This window comes from Bombus huntii, chromosome 14, assembly GCF_024542735.1.
Source record: "Bombus huntii isolate Logan2020A chromosome 14, iyBomHunt1.1, whole genome shotgun sequence".
In the NCBI taxonomy this organism is placed as follows: Eukaryota; Metazoa; Arthropoda; class Insecta; order Hymenoptera; family Apidae; genus Bombus; species Bombus huntii.
Window position 1 is genome coordinate 5,328,095 of NC_066251.1, and position 17,427 is coordinate 5,345,521.

Here is a 17,427-nt window from a genome sequence, read left to right on the forward strand (position 1 = left end):
GCAGATAACCTTCCAAATCTAAAGATGTAAATCTTTCAAAGATAAGAGTCTCGAGCTTTTTAAAAATAGTTGATAGATCGGCCAAATTTTGAGAGAGCCAAAGGTTTTAATTATTTAAGACAAATGATATTTTAATATCTTCAATGTTGTAATATCGTGACGAGCAATATTTTGCAAATTTTTATCAAAGAACATACGTTTAGTGCCAAATTTTGAAACTACTTTCCTGTAGAAATATAGGAAAATAAAGAAATAGGAAAAATAGGAATAGGTAGCTTATCGTGTTCTTCCTCTGTAGTTCTTGTCGTTTCTTCAGTTAAATTACCATAGATCCTTCCTTCGACGAAAGTAAACGTTTGTCATCATGGAAATATTGATGAGTGTTCATGGAAGAAATTCACACGAAAAATACCTATCGTTTGCATCCGCGAATCTCAATTAATTCCAAGAACTTTGTTATGTCACGAACGCTGCACATCGACGATTCCCAAATAGATAAATCGTTTTATATTCGTTCGTAGGCAGTTTTCGCCATTTACGAGACAGACTTTCTCGTTACGATTTCTGAGCGACGAGTGGCGATTCAATTACGACAAGCATTTCATGGTACGTGTTTTTAGCCACCTAGCAGAAAGAGATCGGAGAAGAAATAGGTTAATTGTCTTCAAAATACGCGGCCAGTCATTACGCTCTTCTGGACAAGACTAAATAAATTGGGTGTTGCTAGAGCGATTCGTTTCTCCGCTCTTCTCCGTTATTATTCACACTTTTTCTACGTTTTCGCCGAAAACAGCACGCTGGCATTAACGCCCGTCCCGATACGATCGCCAACATCCTAAACGAGAGAAATTCCAACTGGTAATTTATACCCTCTTCCTTAATGAAAGTTCGGTCTATTCTCTTTTCATCTGGAATAAGAGATTGCGGAGCACAGTTATACGAATTTCTCTAAGCATTGGTTCATCTGCTGGAATCCTTTTTTCTTCCTCTTCCATTTGCCCGCTAAATTTCGATGGTCACGCAACGGATCAATTCTAAGATCATTTTTCATCGTATGCTTTTTATTAAAATTAAGGGTTTCATCGAACCACCACATGAATCTCATAGACTGAAATAACCTGTGAATCCGATTCGAAATCTCATCTCGGGGCATTAGTGGCAAGAGCAAACGATAATTACGCAATTTGCGTGTCGAGGAAAGTAAGTACATAGGTAGCTGGTATCGTGGATCGACTCATAAGACGCAACAGCAAGAATTCTCCTTGCGGCTAAGATCTTACTTTCAGTTGTTCGATGACAGAACGTAAGGCGTCCCGTGTAGCTCTTCGTTTGCACGCAACATTGAAAATTCCAACGGATCTTTACGACTTCGTTTCGATCGTTTTCGTACCCGTTGCACTCGTAAAATTTCTTCTATCTCTCACGAAAGTTATTCGAAAGTGCACAACGCGACGCGTCCCAAGGGGCAGAAAACTTTAACCTAAAAATCGTGAAAGTTTTCTCGCGAAATCGGCGCGATTCGTCAGGTTGGTAACGAGATCCACGTTGCCGAATAGATTCGCTTCTTCGTCGAGTTACGATTCAAACCAACTTTTCTTTTTTATCGCGGCACGTACAGGGACCCGTTTAACTCGATCGTTCCGCAGTTTTTTCACCCGCGATCACTGACGCGGAGGATTCATCGTGTGACGAATAGAAAGAGTGCCGAGCACAGAGACAAGAAAGTAGCCGTCTTCTTCTTGCCTTCTCGTATCCATTACACATCCGAGAGGTGGGTGGATCACGATGGAAAGCGAATCGAACGCGATGAACGCGTTTTTTGCTCGGATAGATCGGTATCCACGTATTAGTGAAATTTGCTCGCCGTGGGCTACCCTCGAGAACAAAAAAGTCATGGAGAACCAGTGTTGGTAATTACGATATTAATCGACTGTGACCAAATGGTCGAGAGCACCTCCTCTTCGGTAGAAGTAGATTAAACTTTCTTTCCACGCGATAATCCATTTCCAATTTTTCTGGATACTTTCCATCGGTCACGGAACTTGATCGATTTACAGTAATGAGTGAATATTGTTAAGATATATGGAATAACGGCGAAATAAGAAACTAATGTCCATACAACAAATTTTTAGTACACACATACGCAATAATACAATTAAATTTATCAACCATTCATCGATAACGAATATTTTTATTATTATATGAAAGAACTAAATTATTTATCTTCTTCGGATATAACTTCTACGAAATATAAATTGATCATCTGAAATCTTATCGATGGTATGTTAAAGTTAAGTATGCAACTAATTAATATTAAATATTATTGTTAGAGTCACGATAACCTTTGGATTAATTTGGAAGGATCTCTGGAACGACCCGAGGATAACGAACTCCTTAAATAATAAAACTGTCGAAGTACATTTTATCGTGCTATAAGGATAAATCATTTTTGCTCCTGCTATTTATAATTTTGCATTCTGTTAATTCTGAAACAATATTCTGCAATTCTGCATTCTGAAATTGCATTCTGAAACAATATTGCATTCTGTTAAAAGAGCAAGCAAGTGTCCACAAGTTCACATGCTCCTGACTTACTAGTACTATATATCCAGATGTCCCTGATTTATTAGAAAATCTCAAAGTGGCCTTAGATCGACATTCCTATCTCCTTCGTCGAATTCGATTCGATTCCAGAAAGGATAGGTTCTTCTTACGGCATGTGTCGCGATTGATCAGCCACTGACTCACTTCCCGATCGTTCGAACGGCTTCTAACTTCTTTCGTTGTGGCAATCGGCGCGGTCGTGAGACCATAAACGATCATCTTAGATGCTTCATCCGTTTCAATGTTTCCTTGAAACATCGATCGACGTGTATGTGGGTCGATCGTGAGAGATTCGTAACTCTTAACGTTGACGATCTAATCGTCATTGGTTTAAGTATATATGGCCTGAGATCTTCATATTTCTGTTAATCCTTTTGACCCAATACTCGAAGTATCGTATCTAAAACTATTCGACAGACGTATGTAATGCAGTCTCCTATTCACAACTAGAATGTGCAGGTATTACAAACTAATTTTTATCCATCACGAATATTTTTCTATATATATGATTCTATATTATTTTCTATATAATGTGCGATAAAATTCGATCGTCTACACACGAGCCATTCAGAATTCACATTGATCGATTCCATAAGCTGAAAAGCACAAAGAACGATGATGTTACAAATATTTTTTTTACCATTGAATTCCTCTAAATGTACTAAACATTTTCATTCTTAATCTCCCATTGTTTATATCGTTCTCATGCAATAAGTAAACTTATGAACGTAAATAATTTGTTCTATGAGAAACAAAACCAAGAAAGAAATGAACAGAAAGTGGAGATGACCAATTTAGCTTCCGAGGGACTAAATAATATTGAACCTTAATCGTTTCCTTTCTGAAAAATTAGAACCAATCATTCTGAGCCGATCAGTTTGCCTTTGAAATGGCTCAAACACGCAGGCACTGTGCTTTTCGTGTTTCACTCGACCGTCGAAACACGTCACGTTCGTCTATGGATCGCGATTTGGGTCTACGCGAGCAAGATACATACCGTCGCGAATGGCTTAACGACAAGCGCAAACTGAACCGCGTACTTTCTCCTAATATCCCTAATTTCATGGTCGCGATTCTAAGCGTATAATAGCGAACGATTGAACGTATCGTCATCGATCTCCATCGGAAAATAGTTGCGCAGAGTGAAAGCATCGCCGATCGGTAAACAGCGATCGATCGAAATTAATCTTCATGGGACCTCATTAGCGTGACAATCGATCTACCTATGACGTATATATAGGAGTCGAAGAATTCAGAATTAAGAATCTGTCCGCACAGATAAATCGTCGTTTATAAAACCTGTTACTCCTGGATACGGTGGACGAAGAAACGATAATTCCATCCTATGGTGGAATGAAGACGCACGCGGACGCGAGTGCAGCCACCGTTTACAGTTAGCTGTGTAAGCGGACTAGCAAGTTGCCTCTTCCTTGCCAGCCTCTCGTGCACCCCGCAGATTACAAAGAGATTAAAAGCCTGGCGAACGTGACGCGTGTACGGAATGCTCTCGATTTTATCTGATTGCAAGCGTAACAGAGAAACGTTCGTTCCGTCGAGCACGGCTACGAGGAAAAGATCCAGGCTAGATTTTAAGAAAGATCTGGGATAGATTTTAGGAAAGATCTAGTATCAATGAAAACGATCTGCGGAAACTAGGGTGAAATCTAGCACCATCTGCGAAAATCCATCCGATTCACAATGGGTCAGCGTGACATGTTCCATTATTCTCATAGTCTAATATCCCAATATATCCAATTGTCCTTTTTAATATTCAATATTATTTCGTTCAGAATACACTATTGCTACAAACTTAGAAGAGACTCATTAACGATTATCGAGATATATTTCTCTTTTGAGTACTAATGTATAATGTTAACAGTTTTATTGAAAAATACGGCATAAAATTTATAATCTTCATACGACGATACAAGATTATTTTTTTTTACCTATTAGATATTATTATTATGAATTATTATTATTATTATTCTAGTATTATTAAGTCATTAATTCAGCCTCCCAGGACTAATTAACTCCGCTTTCTTAATTTCATTTGAACTTTGTTTCATAAATACACGATTCATGTTCAATCCTCAAGAAATAAAGATCTATTTCTATAAATTCGTCTATCGTAGGAAGATGTCACAAATAATGAGAAATTCTAAGATAATTTAAAAACCAGTGTTTGTAATATCATTTTTCTGTGCTTTTTAACTTCCCCAGTTGAGCAGCGTGACTTCTGAGCTGTTCAATTAATGAATCTTAAAATTAATCATTTAGGTCTACGTTCAACGTAAGACAGTTTGACAATGAAGAAGAAATAATGATAGGAATATATAATATCCAAAATGGTGCAGAAAGGCAAAACTTACGCCATAGTCGTACTTGCACTGTTGAAATTCTATGGAAAATAGCTAGCTTAAGATTCTAAAGAACCTATATACAGTAATAAATCCTTATCTTTTTTGAAATCTTCGAGTTGGAAAATTTCAATGCCAAGACATCCTACGTTTCTTCCTCGAGGATGAGAGATATCGTGTCGTTTCTGTTTGGCCATTTTTGTCTGTTGTTTGATCAAGTAATCGAAGAGAAACGTCCACGGCGCTTTCGCGAGAGAAGTAATGCGATCGTTTAAACGCAAATCGTCTGACGTGAACCGTTCATTTATAGAATAATTAGTAGTCGCTGGGGAGGCCCCATTACGTCTCCTTGGCTACGATCTACTCGCGGCGATTACACGAACCAGTTATGGCGTTATTCTGATTAGCGGGAGCGATGGTAAAGAAAAAATGGTAAAACGACGTGCTCGATTATAGAGAATTTAATACACCGCGTATATAGCACGCCTACGGAGTGTATCCCGCGCGTTTTCTTTCCACTTTCATAATACGCTTGTAATCTTTGCGCGTAAACGCAACACGCGGGTTAATTATCCTTTCTAACGGGGATAAACGTTCCATCGCGAGTTTCTAATCTATTTCGGTGATGCACTCGTGACTTTTACTTTTCTATGGCTTTCGAACTAATTGTGCTTTTCATTGCTAAACACGCTACGCAGCGAAAATAGTTCACCGGTGGATTCTGTCACAAGTTGAATGTTTGGAAAACGGAATCTTATTATCTCGTACAAAGTCGACATAAATAATGGTCGAATAATTAGTTAGGTTTGATATATGCGTATTAAACATCTGAGATAACACGTGCGTGATGAGATAGAAAGGTTTATGATTGAACAAGTGATGCGTCGATCTTAATACAGATATAGATATTAATATAATAATTCAATATTACGAACACAAGTTAAGGAGCTGTATTCCACCCTTTAAATATTATTACATTAATTTGAGTATTTTATAGGTTTTTATATATAATAGTATTACATAGATTTCATACATTTTTGCACGTTTATATATTCTCCCATAAATACCTAAACATTCGTAGTCTGCTAATGAGGCTTTTCTGTTCTACTGGCTCTATGAAGCTATGGTGGGTTGTTTAAAAAGTTTGTGGGATTCCTAGAAATCTATTCTATTACTTGGAGAATTATTTATTACAAACTGTGAATACTGCTTCTAATTGGACACTACTTACCTGTATCAAAGAGGATCATCTGGAATTGATCAATGGGGAAGACGCCGTTTTTTAACAGGACAACATTGAACCTAATGTATCGATAAAGACCAGGCAAAAAATGTTAGACCATAGTTGGAATGTTCAGCTCCCATTCACTACATATGCTATATATAATCTCACTATCATCTATTCTGGTCATTATAAAACGCTTTTAATGGTGAGAAATTGAATACCTTTGAAATGTGCAAAAATTACTTGAAGGAATTTATTCATGCAGAAAAACAGGAAGATTTCTCGAAAAATGATTTGTGAAGCTATTTGATGAATGATAAAAGTTAGAGTCGGAGGAAAATTTAATTTATTTGATAAAACATTAATTCTGTGGAAATTGCCTTTATATTTTTCTTAAGTTTCCCTATAGGTTGGATTCGACCCTGTTGCATTCAATTCTAATCTATTTCATTTATCATTTTCCAATCGTGGTTAATCTAGTCTATTTCAATTCAATTCTCTTCAATTACAATATACGTATAAAATACATTCTTTTGTTCATTACAAATTTAATAAAAATGCATCGATGTAAATGTAGTTACCGTAAAAGTAACTTATTGGATATGAATCTGTTGGAACGAGATATCAACTATAACTTGAATTGTAAAGGGTTGAAATTCTAGTTGCTATTGAACTCGAACTCGAAGCGTGGAAACAAAAATGCCTCTTCCATCTCCCATAAATTCCTTTCTTCTTTTTCGTGGGTTCCTCGTTACCGTTAGCTCGGATGCACGACTCATGTTAACGTTCCGTTTTCGTTAATTGCACGAAATTACCTAATTCCCAGGAGCCCTATTTCAAAGCAACACATTCTTGTATGGTCGTGTCCATTGTAAACGAAAAACGGTCCTACCTGCGCGATTCGACGTCCGCGTATTCATTCACGGTCTTAATTAATTTCCAAGCAACGGCGCGGAGAAGAAAGTAAACAACGATTTACATGACGTGGCTACCGTTTCCTTTTACGAAACGCGCATACGTATTTCTCACGAAAGCAAAATCGTCTCGAAGACATATTCAACCGGCTAATTAACGACTTATTAAGATGGAATCATTGCCTCTGAATAATTGCTTTTATATCGATTCTCTTACACAGCCACGTTTCTTGCAAGTCGTTATAGTTCGCAGTATCGTTACGTAGTCACTTCATTTATCAAACTGCGATTAAAAATTGGAAACCAACTTCGAGGAAGCCTATTCGCTTGAGTATGGTAATTTTCTAGCAATTAGACGAGTTCTCTTGATCTCGGAAAGTTGACGTGGTAGAAGTTTCAGATTATTATAAGCACACTAAGAAACGATTGATCTACTAAGGCCTCGTTGCACAATTTTCTAAGTAAATAAATAAATTGTCAAATTATCAGATTGTTTGTGAAATTTTTATGATGCTTGGAAGGCTAATAATGTTTGTTTCAACTCAAAAATATTGATTAGTGACTAATGAATTCCTATACGATCGGGTCAATATAAGCTATACTAATTACAATTGATCATATGCAATCAGCTTGTAGAACTATACTTACTTCACGATAGAACTCCATTTATCTGAATCCATTTATCTAAAAATAAATTGTTCCTATAGAACTGAAGTTCTATGCTGCCCATAGATGCTCCCCACAAACTATGATCTTTGCTTCAGATAAGTGAATCCAATCATTTAATAAAAAAATAGCTGACATTTCATTTACTATATATCGAACGAACGATCCCTTACTGTGTATTTTCCAAACTATTAGAATCGCGTTCGTCTCTCCGACAGAACGATTTCCTCGAAGATGCATACATCAAGATAAAGTGGAATTCCATTGTATCGCTAAACTTGTTAATGTTGATAACTTAGATCGATTGTGCGGGAGGTCTCAGGAAAGAAACAGGAAGAAAGAGAACGAAATGTGAGGACGTGCATTGAGACTGGCACAGGTGGCATATACTAGAGGATCTGGCTAGTGTAGCCAGCTAGTTCGACAGCAGCTACCTGTCGGTGAGAAAGAACGTGATTAACAAACGTGATCGATCCTCGTGATGCCCGAGATAATTCCGAGCGGGCAGTCCTCGCACGCACGATCAATATTTATAACGCGTGGTGGCCGGTGCTCCTGTTTCTTCGACGCGTGGAATCTACTGTGGGCAAGCGTGCACGAGCACGACGGACTCGCGTGCGAACGTGATCATTTTCCAAGCGTTACGGATAGAAATTGGCCGTGAACAGCGCTCGAGAGGGAAACAGCGATCCAAGCGTCGCGACGCGTTGTACGGAATGCTACAAGATCGCTGGATCGTAATCGATGATTATTTCAACACATTGCCGCAGTGGCTATTAACAGTCTATGTTATTAAATTTTATAGAGTGATTACAGTAAGATAAATTTCATGGACTTGGCATTGAATGAATTAGAACTTTGTGAGAAGAAATATAATATATTTTGCAAAAATTAAATGTTATAATGTAGTATTATTATACATATGGCGGCTCTCGGGACAAGATATGTATATATATAACTCGTATGGCAACTAATGTATTAATTGAAGGAATCGTATTGAGACAATACGGGTGATAAATCTTCTTTGCTAATTATTTTGTTAATCTGCGCTCTTTATAAATTGTTCGTTTTCGAGAAAGAATTTTTATAGTACGATGTCTTATGAAATGTTGGATTACATAACATGAAATATCTGTGTTATCGAGGCAGACTCGATTAGGGGTTCAAAAGATTAATACTTTCCCTACAGCACCTATGGAACCGACAATACGGTAGAAGTCTATTTATTGAAATTAAATCTTTAGTTAGGGTCAGATTAAATGAACTGTTGACTATTAAATCCACTATCAAATCCAGTTATCTAAACGTGAAATACGTATGAAAAATTATAGGTAGTGGAGAGAATTAGTGAACTCGAATTATGTTGACTATCTATGATGACTTTAGATGAAAATGTCTGTATAAATGGAATAACATCTTGAATTTGGAAATTACCTGTCAAAATACTGTATTATATAGGCGTGTGTTCTGCTGTATTATCAATTGTCAATAGTCAATAAAGACATATGTTAGAATAGAAGAATAAATTGAAACTTTAAAACTAATTCGCTTCGAGTCTTAGGAATTTTCCTAAAAGTGGAATCCCAATCGTGAGGAAAATGAATAGAAGCGGCTCTCCACTTTTCTCGATTCGCATAATTGCACAAACCTACACGCAGACTGACTCACAATAGAGACCTAAGTTATAGCTTCAGATATGTAGATCTGTTCATCGTGTAATCACGGTACTTGCGCGGTACCGAGTCACTCCGAAGATTCCCTGATGCTGATACACATTCTTTTTCAGGAAGGTAGCAATTTTCCAACTTATATTTCCCCATTTATGTACGACACACGGAAGATAAGTACTCGTTTGTAACAAAACATCGCATATATTCTCTGAATTTTCTCTTCGATATACTGCCTTTGAACTTTGAAATTTCCATCGTACAATCGTTCTTCTGAATAATATTTCTATTAAATCTCTAAACAAAGAAGCAATTTTTATTTGAAATTCAGTAGAAAGCAAGATCCTTAGTTTCTAAAGTTTCAATTTATTGTTCTCTCTTGCCCTATTAAAATTTATTCGAAACATTTTTATTTTTTTTTTTTGTTCAAATTTTATCTCTGAAATTTAAGTTCACCGTGTTACTCTTACATATTAAAATTTATTGAAAACATTTTTTATATTATTTGCGATTAATAATGGAATTGTTAATAATGTTCGTTCAAATCTTCCAACTCACAACGTTCACAGAAAGACGAAAGACTTACTTTACATGCTGAATTAACATCTTGAATCTCAATTGTTTCTATGCGGAAGAAGAATGGTTTTGTCGTTTTAAGAATAATACATTCCCACAGCGTCTAAAGAGACTACTAACGAAGGAAGCAAAGCGTCACCGCGACTGGTTTAATTAGCATCATATTTATACACCTAGTCGTTATTAAATTCTTGTTCGTCGTAAATTTTCTAATGTCCCCGTGGTCATGCTATCGTTATTATGGAGAATATGCGACGCTTTCATCCGTAAATGGCAATTTCTTGATGCTATCACCGATGCTTTCGCTTAGCCTTTTAGCAATTTAAGAAAAATACCAGTCCTATTTTCACCCTAAACGTTTCAATGTTTCCGCTCGGTACTGTTATCATTTTATTCGTGTGATAGGTCTTTACGTTGTAGCAAACCCTCGATAAGCTTCGTTTGCATATACCAAAGTAAGTCGTAAACGTAAAGAGGTCTTAGAAATAAGTTTTACAATTTAACTGGTTTTATCTCCAATCTGAGAATAGTTCGAAAAAGAATAAACAAAAAATAATTTCATAGAAAATTATGGTTATCGAACTGTTAATATACACGATATGTTTTATTAATAACGAAATCGTACACATTAACTGTAGGGATGCCACTGACAACTAATTATATTATTTAATTTTAAACATATTGCTCGAAAATTGCTTATAACTAAATTTGGAATTACAAGACGAAGTGCTTATACACTTCGACCTAAATACATGTATAATTAAAATCTAGCCGTGAATTATACATACCTACCTGTGTATGTATCATAAGTACTGTGTTGACTTTGAAAAGTTACCGAAGCTTTGCATAATGTTTGCTCTTCGAGCATGAAGATGATGAAAGCACGATGACACATTTATGAAGAGAGATTTCATCCAAGACTAAATTATTCAATTTCGCAAAATTAAATTCCTTTTATATCAAATTTAGTTTATTAGCTAAATCAATTATTATAGAATGATCTCACTTCCTGCAATTCGTACAATTACGACACTCGTGCTCGAGGGCACAACGATTCATAAGAACGCAAACTACCGAAATCCTGATCGAATCATTGAAACACGTCCTGAACCTGACGAAGGATTCAAGTCCACGGGGGAGAAGAATTAATGGTATATACCCGTTACATAACCTACACGCGATGTAATCAATTAGCTTTCAGAGCATTAAGTGGAATCATATGGCTGCCTGTGTAATTTTATCCAGCGACAGTGGAAATGGTCGTCCCGGCTATTAAGTGATTTGTTGTAAACCAAAATTAAATACACCACGCTCGTTCGCGGTTAATCACGCTGCTGACGAAAATCAATTACAACTGTTCCGCCGCTGATTACGCTGCTAACGTGTAATTAAAGACCCCGTTCTCGACTACTTGTTGCTGATTTCCAGGCACGGGATGAAATATATGTGGAAAGTGTGGATAAACCTGAAGGAAAGCTGAAAACCAGTCATTCACCAGTCAAGTATTAGCACGAGAGGTTTTGTTTTAGTTGTTAATTACTAATCTTGATGACACACTTGAATATTTAATCTATATTCTTTATCAATCATTTTCTACATCTATAAAGCGCAAATAAAATTTAAATTAGGGTGTGAAAATATAGTAAAAGCTAGTTGATCTAGAAAGAACGGGGAAGAAAAAGAACAGATCGAGGATACATATGCAAATTTGTGTTTCTCTGAACATGATTAAAGAAATAAGAGCCACGTATCGAAGCATTTGTATCACTTACTAAATATTATGATATCTCGTACGAAGATTATAGAGAAAATTGTATTATGTATAAATTTATATAATTAAATATTACGAATAATTGTAAATAATTTAAAATAATTGTATAATTTCGTTTAAATAATTTTCTGACTTTTATATTATTTAATAGTTAAAATGATATACTTAAATATAACATAGCTGAAAAGGGGATCAATTTATTCTGTTTAAAAATATAATTCTTTTAGCAACTGATGACAAAACCATGGAGTTTCGTGAATAAATTAACAGGACACCTAGTAGTGAAATACTTTTAATGTAAATATTCCTTAAGGAAACGTCATAAACAAGTTTTTGGCAAGACTCGTAGACAAATTGACTGGCAAGGTACCAGATCTCAAAAAATTCTTATATGAAAAAAATGTGAGTTATCATTATCTTTCCCTTATGTTATTTTCATATTTCTCGTATTCTATAAATTCTTGCACCTTCAAATTTTTCATGCGCACACGACGCCGTCTAACGAATACACATTCGGGTTTGTAGCGTTAACGACTCATAAACGATACAATTTTTCAGAAGCAATAAAAGAGAAATATTATCTGGATTAATGAAAAATATTGAATCCCAGGAAGATCACGAATATGGAGCGGAATGTTGTCGTACCATTGCGATTGGCATTTGTCGTTGGCGGTTCTACAAGATTGGATCGTTCTTGGAGTACTGGCGCATTCCGTTTTAAGTGGAGGGTCAAAGAAATAAAGATTAATCCCGTGATCTTGAGCGCACATAGAGGAAGGATAACACTTGGACAAGTCGTTGACTTTTCTTGAAATTCACGATTAACCATGAATCTTTCCACGATCTCTATCTTTTCACGTAGAAAAAAAAGAAAGAAAACATAAATCGTAGAATTAACCGTTTTGTACCGCATAATCAGCAATTATCAGAAAAAGGGGGAAACCGCGAATAATTTACAATTTTCTTACCTGATCGTAAGAATCTATAAAGTTTCTAAGAGTAGTTTCCCTCGTTGAGCGATAAAATGAAGGAGCGAGGAAATCGTGGCTAGAGACGCAACGAAACCGATTTAGAATCGATTCATCATCATCATCATCATTATCACTGTGCTACGTGGATCGACTGTACGACCTGCCTCCGGCTCACCACCCTCGTGAAACATTAACGAACCGTGACATTCTCATTTTACAGAAATGTCGGACGAAATGCTCAGTGAATATTGGAACCTCGAAAGTTATTCCTTGGGTGTTTTCCTGCGACTTCTTCTCGATTGTGTTACTTATTAGATTTATGCTAAAAATATTAGAAAAATATTATTTTTGTTCATTTTACTTTGATATACACGTAATAAGAATTATCTGTTATGAGGAATTGATACGGGTTAAACTAGTTGGAGAAATAATTGTTGAAGAGAAAAGTCAGATAAAAAGTTCTGAAATTTATTACACAATAAGATGACGAATAGTGTAGTGACCACATTACTGACTTTTATGCATTTATGAAAAATTTTAAAGTGTAAAATTCTACAGAATGCGCATAATATGAAACAATATATAAAATAAACAAAGTAGAGTACCTTTTATAATATTTAACGGATAAAACGATCTCTTATCCAGTTCCAGTGTTTTAATTATATTCGCAAAAATATGAATTTGTATGAATATTCGCAGTCTAGTAATAACAATAAATATTTGTTCATCTTTCAAAAACTCAAAGAGAAATATATTTAATCGTGAAATAAAAATGCAAATAAAAATACAACTTGGTACAATAACATTCTTTTAATCACACAATTGGTCTTCTGATAAAGAATGAAAACTGTGATTTGTTCCGTTCTTCGCCTATCTTTTTCAAACTTACTCTATTTGTCAAAATCATTTTGATATTATATGCACGATCTTTAAAAGCTAGATATTTTATTCAGAATTAAATAATTCAGTCGAAGCCAATCAAGCGGACAAAAAACAACAATCGAAAGGCGAAGTCACCCATCGGCATTCTTGAAAGGAAGAACAAATGCAGTTAGAAAGCGTTACGAGGCTCTATATTGTTCCATTTCGCTGAACCTAGCCTGATCGTTTCGCGGATTCGCGGCTGCTCCCCGCGAATAGCCATTTCACGCGAGCAGATATTCAATCTGACATGACACACATGTTTCTTACTGCGTTCGTGCCACCATCGGATTGCACGCTGCGTAACTGTGCTAGATTATCAACAGGTCTGCGGAGAAAGTACCGCGAATAATTCATCGGATCATGCGTGATTGATCGTTACAGGAGAAAAATCGTCCGCGGTCTTCAATGACGCGCGTGCACGCACAGGGATATTGAAAATGAAAACGAAACGATCGGACGGAAAGTGGTTTTCATACAAGATTTCTTGATCGAAAATTTTCTGATGGAGGATTCTTTGATCGAAAATTCTCTGATTGAAAATAACTCGATCGAAGACTCGATTTAACGACGGATCGTAAAATAACGAAATGGAGGTTTCAAACACGTTTATACATCAAAGACTGAGGATCTATTTCTTTCGCAGCTTATCATGGACCTTCATCAAAGGAAAATGGCAACCATTCGGCATTTTACGGATGTTGCACGCAGCATGTATTCGACGATCTGATTGTTAATCATAAGAATACTTACAATGAACCATGAGCCACATGGGAGGAGTTGTTCTACGATCCTCGGTTCGTAAAAACAAAGAAATCTTCCCTGTGTTACATATGCTATGTATAACTTAAGTTTTCTAAAAAAAAAAAAAAAAAAAAAAAAGAAGGACCATTGAATCACGTCCGAATTGATTAAAGATCAGTCACCTGTATTTGAGGAAGGTAGTATCTAGAAAATTACTTGATTTTGCATGCGGAGGTGTTAGCTTCTTTTTATCCACATTTGCAAAAGAATGTAGGGGTTAAGGCAAAGGTTAAGAGCTAAAAGTTAAGTAACGTCGAGTGAACAAACGTTGCAATTTTGCCAATTTCGTCGCCAAACGAAAATACCTATCGTCGAGGAGCAAAGACCGTAGCGTGATGTAGTCTGAGGAGGAGGAAGAGTGAACCGTCGAAAAAGCGATGGCGAACGAACGAAAGAACGAACGAAAGTGTGTCGTCCATTCTGGCACGTATTTCCTTTTCTATGTTCAGAGGGGGGCATCGTTGTTCGGGCCCCGACAAGCTGAAGAGCTTGAGGAGTGCTCGCGGCGCGTTGCCCCATAGTGGGGGCAGCGACATAAGTACGAGACGGCCTTAAGAAAAGCCTTCATTCTGATAGCAGATCGCGATTCACGGAGTCGGTGAACTTGTAAAACGCGGCCAAAAGTAGCCAGTGACCAAAGGTAGCGATCGAGTGTGAAGACAAGAAAGACGAAAATCCGGAAGAAAAATTAATAAAAAGAGAGGAGAAAAGGTTTGATAGCGTCGAGGGGAAGCTTTCGATCAGGATAAAAGTTCGTTCGATGCGCGAGACCGATGAGATCGCGACCGCGTTGGTGATCGTTCACGGGTGCACTTTCCAGTAATTCCTCCAAGAGACACGAGAGATCGAACCTCTATAGATCAAACACTATTCCGTGGATCCCGCTGTTCTTCCAAAGGCAAACGAGGTGGGTAGTGTGAACAAACTTTGCTCGACAGTAATTGCTCAACGCGATACGGCGCGAATACGTAGAAGGACTCTCTGGGCCAAACAGCGTTCGTTTACGTAAGTCGAAGGCCACGATTTCCTCCCGGAGGAAAGACGACTTTGAGTCTCCTTAAAGGAAGGATAGAATAATTATCGAAATCGTTAGTCATCGAGTATATGCCAACAGCTATTAACATCTACACTGACCTTCCACAATTCGATCGAATTTAATTACAGTTAAGTGAAATACTACGATTAAAAATAGAAAGATCAATCTAGGAAACGGAAATACCATCTGATCCGTCTCGATAATCATAGTGAACCTACAACAGTTCGTTGAGAACATTGAAAATTTACAACGTTATAATTTAAAAGAATCGTTTCAGGTGGTATAAGAAAATTATAACAGTTTCCATCGACCGCGACGTTTAATTTTTCTCAACAAAATCGCGCCAACCAATCTGATCTCTCAATTATTATTAAAACATTCTTCCTCGATGCGTTTACAAAGCGCACTTTGTAATTTCAGATCGTAAACAATGAAAACACAAAAGAGAGTGTAGAATACGCGTAGCCGCGCCGTTTAATCGCCACCGGAGATCGTTAAATCGTTGCAGTTTTACCACGCTCGTTATCTGTTCCGTTAAAGTTTCCGCGATTATCGGAAGTTAACACCGCGCGTTCGCACACCGGCTCGATTTACTGTTCACCGTGTATTTCTGCGTTTCGTTTGGGTGGATATGTTGCCACCACTCGAGATTCGAGGACGTTATCGCGAAACGGTAATTCTCAGAGACTGCAACAGCGACTTCCTTGTTGCCACAATGTTACACAAGGATCCCGTGAGCTGAGCATCCGCGAGACGCGCTTCGGGACAAGAAGAGGTTACAAGAAGCAGAAGATGACGGGGGGTTGGCGCATCTTTCGAGTACGTTGGCGCTCGGCCTCGAGCTTCCTTACACGAGCTCCTTCAGGAAACGTTTCCTCTCTGTTTATTTTCTAAAAATTCCCCAGAGACGCGGCCTGAGCATTAAGTACCGTGCGCACGATTACCATAATCGGAGTTCGATAATCGAGCGTGGACATCGCGATGCACACGGCGCATCGTTTATGATCCCACGTCGGATGGAAAAAAAAGAACGATAAGCTTTTTCAATAGATTGACATTACTGACTCGATCGGAGACAAGATGGTGGCTCTTTTGTTTACTGGGTTAGGGTTGTTGTTACGCGAATTCGTGCTTTAGCGAACTAACGAAATATGTCTGAAGAAATGCTTGTACTCGTAAGAATCTATACGAACAGCGCGTGTAGGAAACACAATAAATCAAATTGTGTTGGTTTTCTGAGTTTTATTTCACTTGGTGGCTCAGCAGAAGTATTTTGACAATTTTTGACGAAGCAGGGGATCATCCGACAGATGATATAGGCCTTTTGAAAATAACTGGTAAATCTGATAATGTTTTGTAAGAAACGGATATTAGTTTGACTGTTATGTTAGTTTGATTTAACTAATGTTAATCTGCATAACTGTTATGTTATTAATATCTTTTCAATTTTTAAGAAGCTAACAAAACCACGTATTTAATCCCAAAATAAGTGAAAAGATTGGTTTCATATGGAATTGATTGACAACACATTGAATTTTAAAATTGCTCCTCTATAAAAGACAGAGCATGTGATTTATCATCTTTGCACCTGTATTTATTAGAACACGTATCCATTGTAGTCATAGCCTAAGGGCTAATGCTCGATGCCAGATTATATTCGCTATCTCAACAATATACTAGATTGCTAGGTGTATTTTATTTTATGATTTGAACTTTTATGATTTTATTTATGATTTAGACTGTATAACATTGTGTGCTCATCGTTACCGAGGGTTCCATATATTTGAGAACAGAATATGGTTCATCAAACTTTTCGAGGAAGTATGGTCTATACCATCAATTCATTTCACTTTTGTAGGCCAATCAGTTGAACTTGGTTAACGATATTCTGTTAGCTGAATCTCTTCACGTCAAT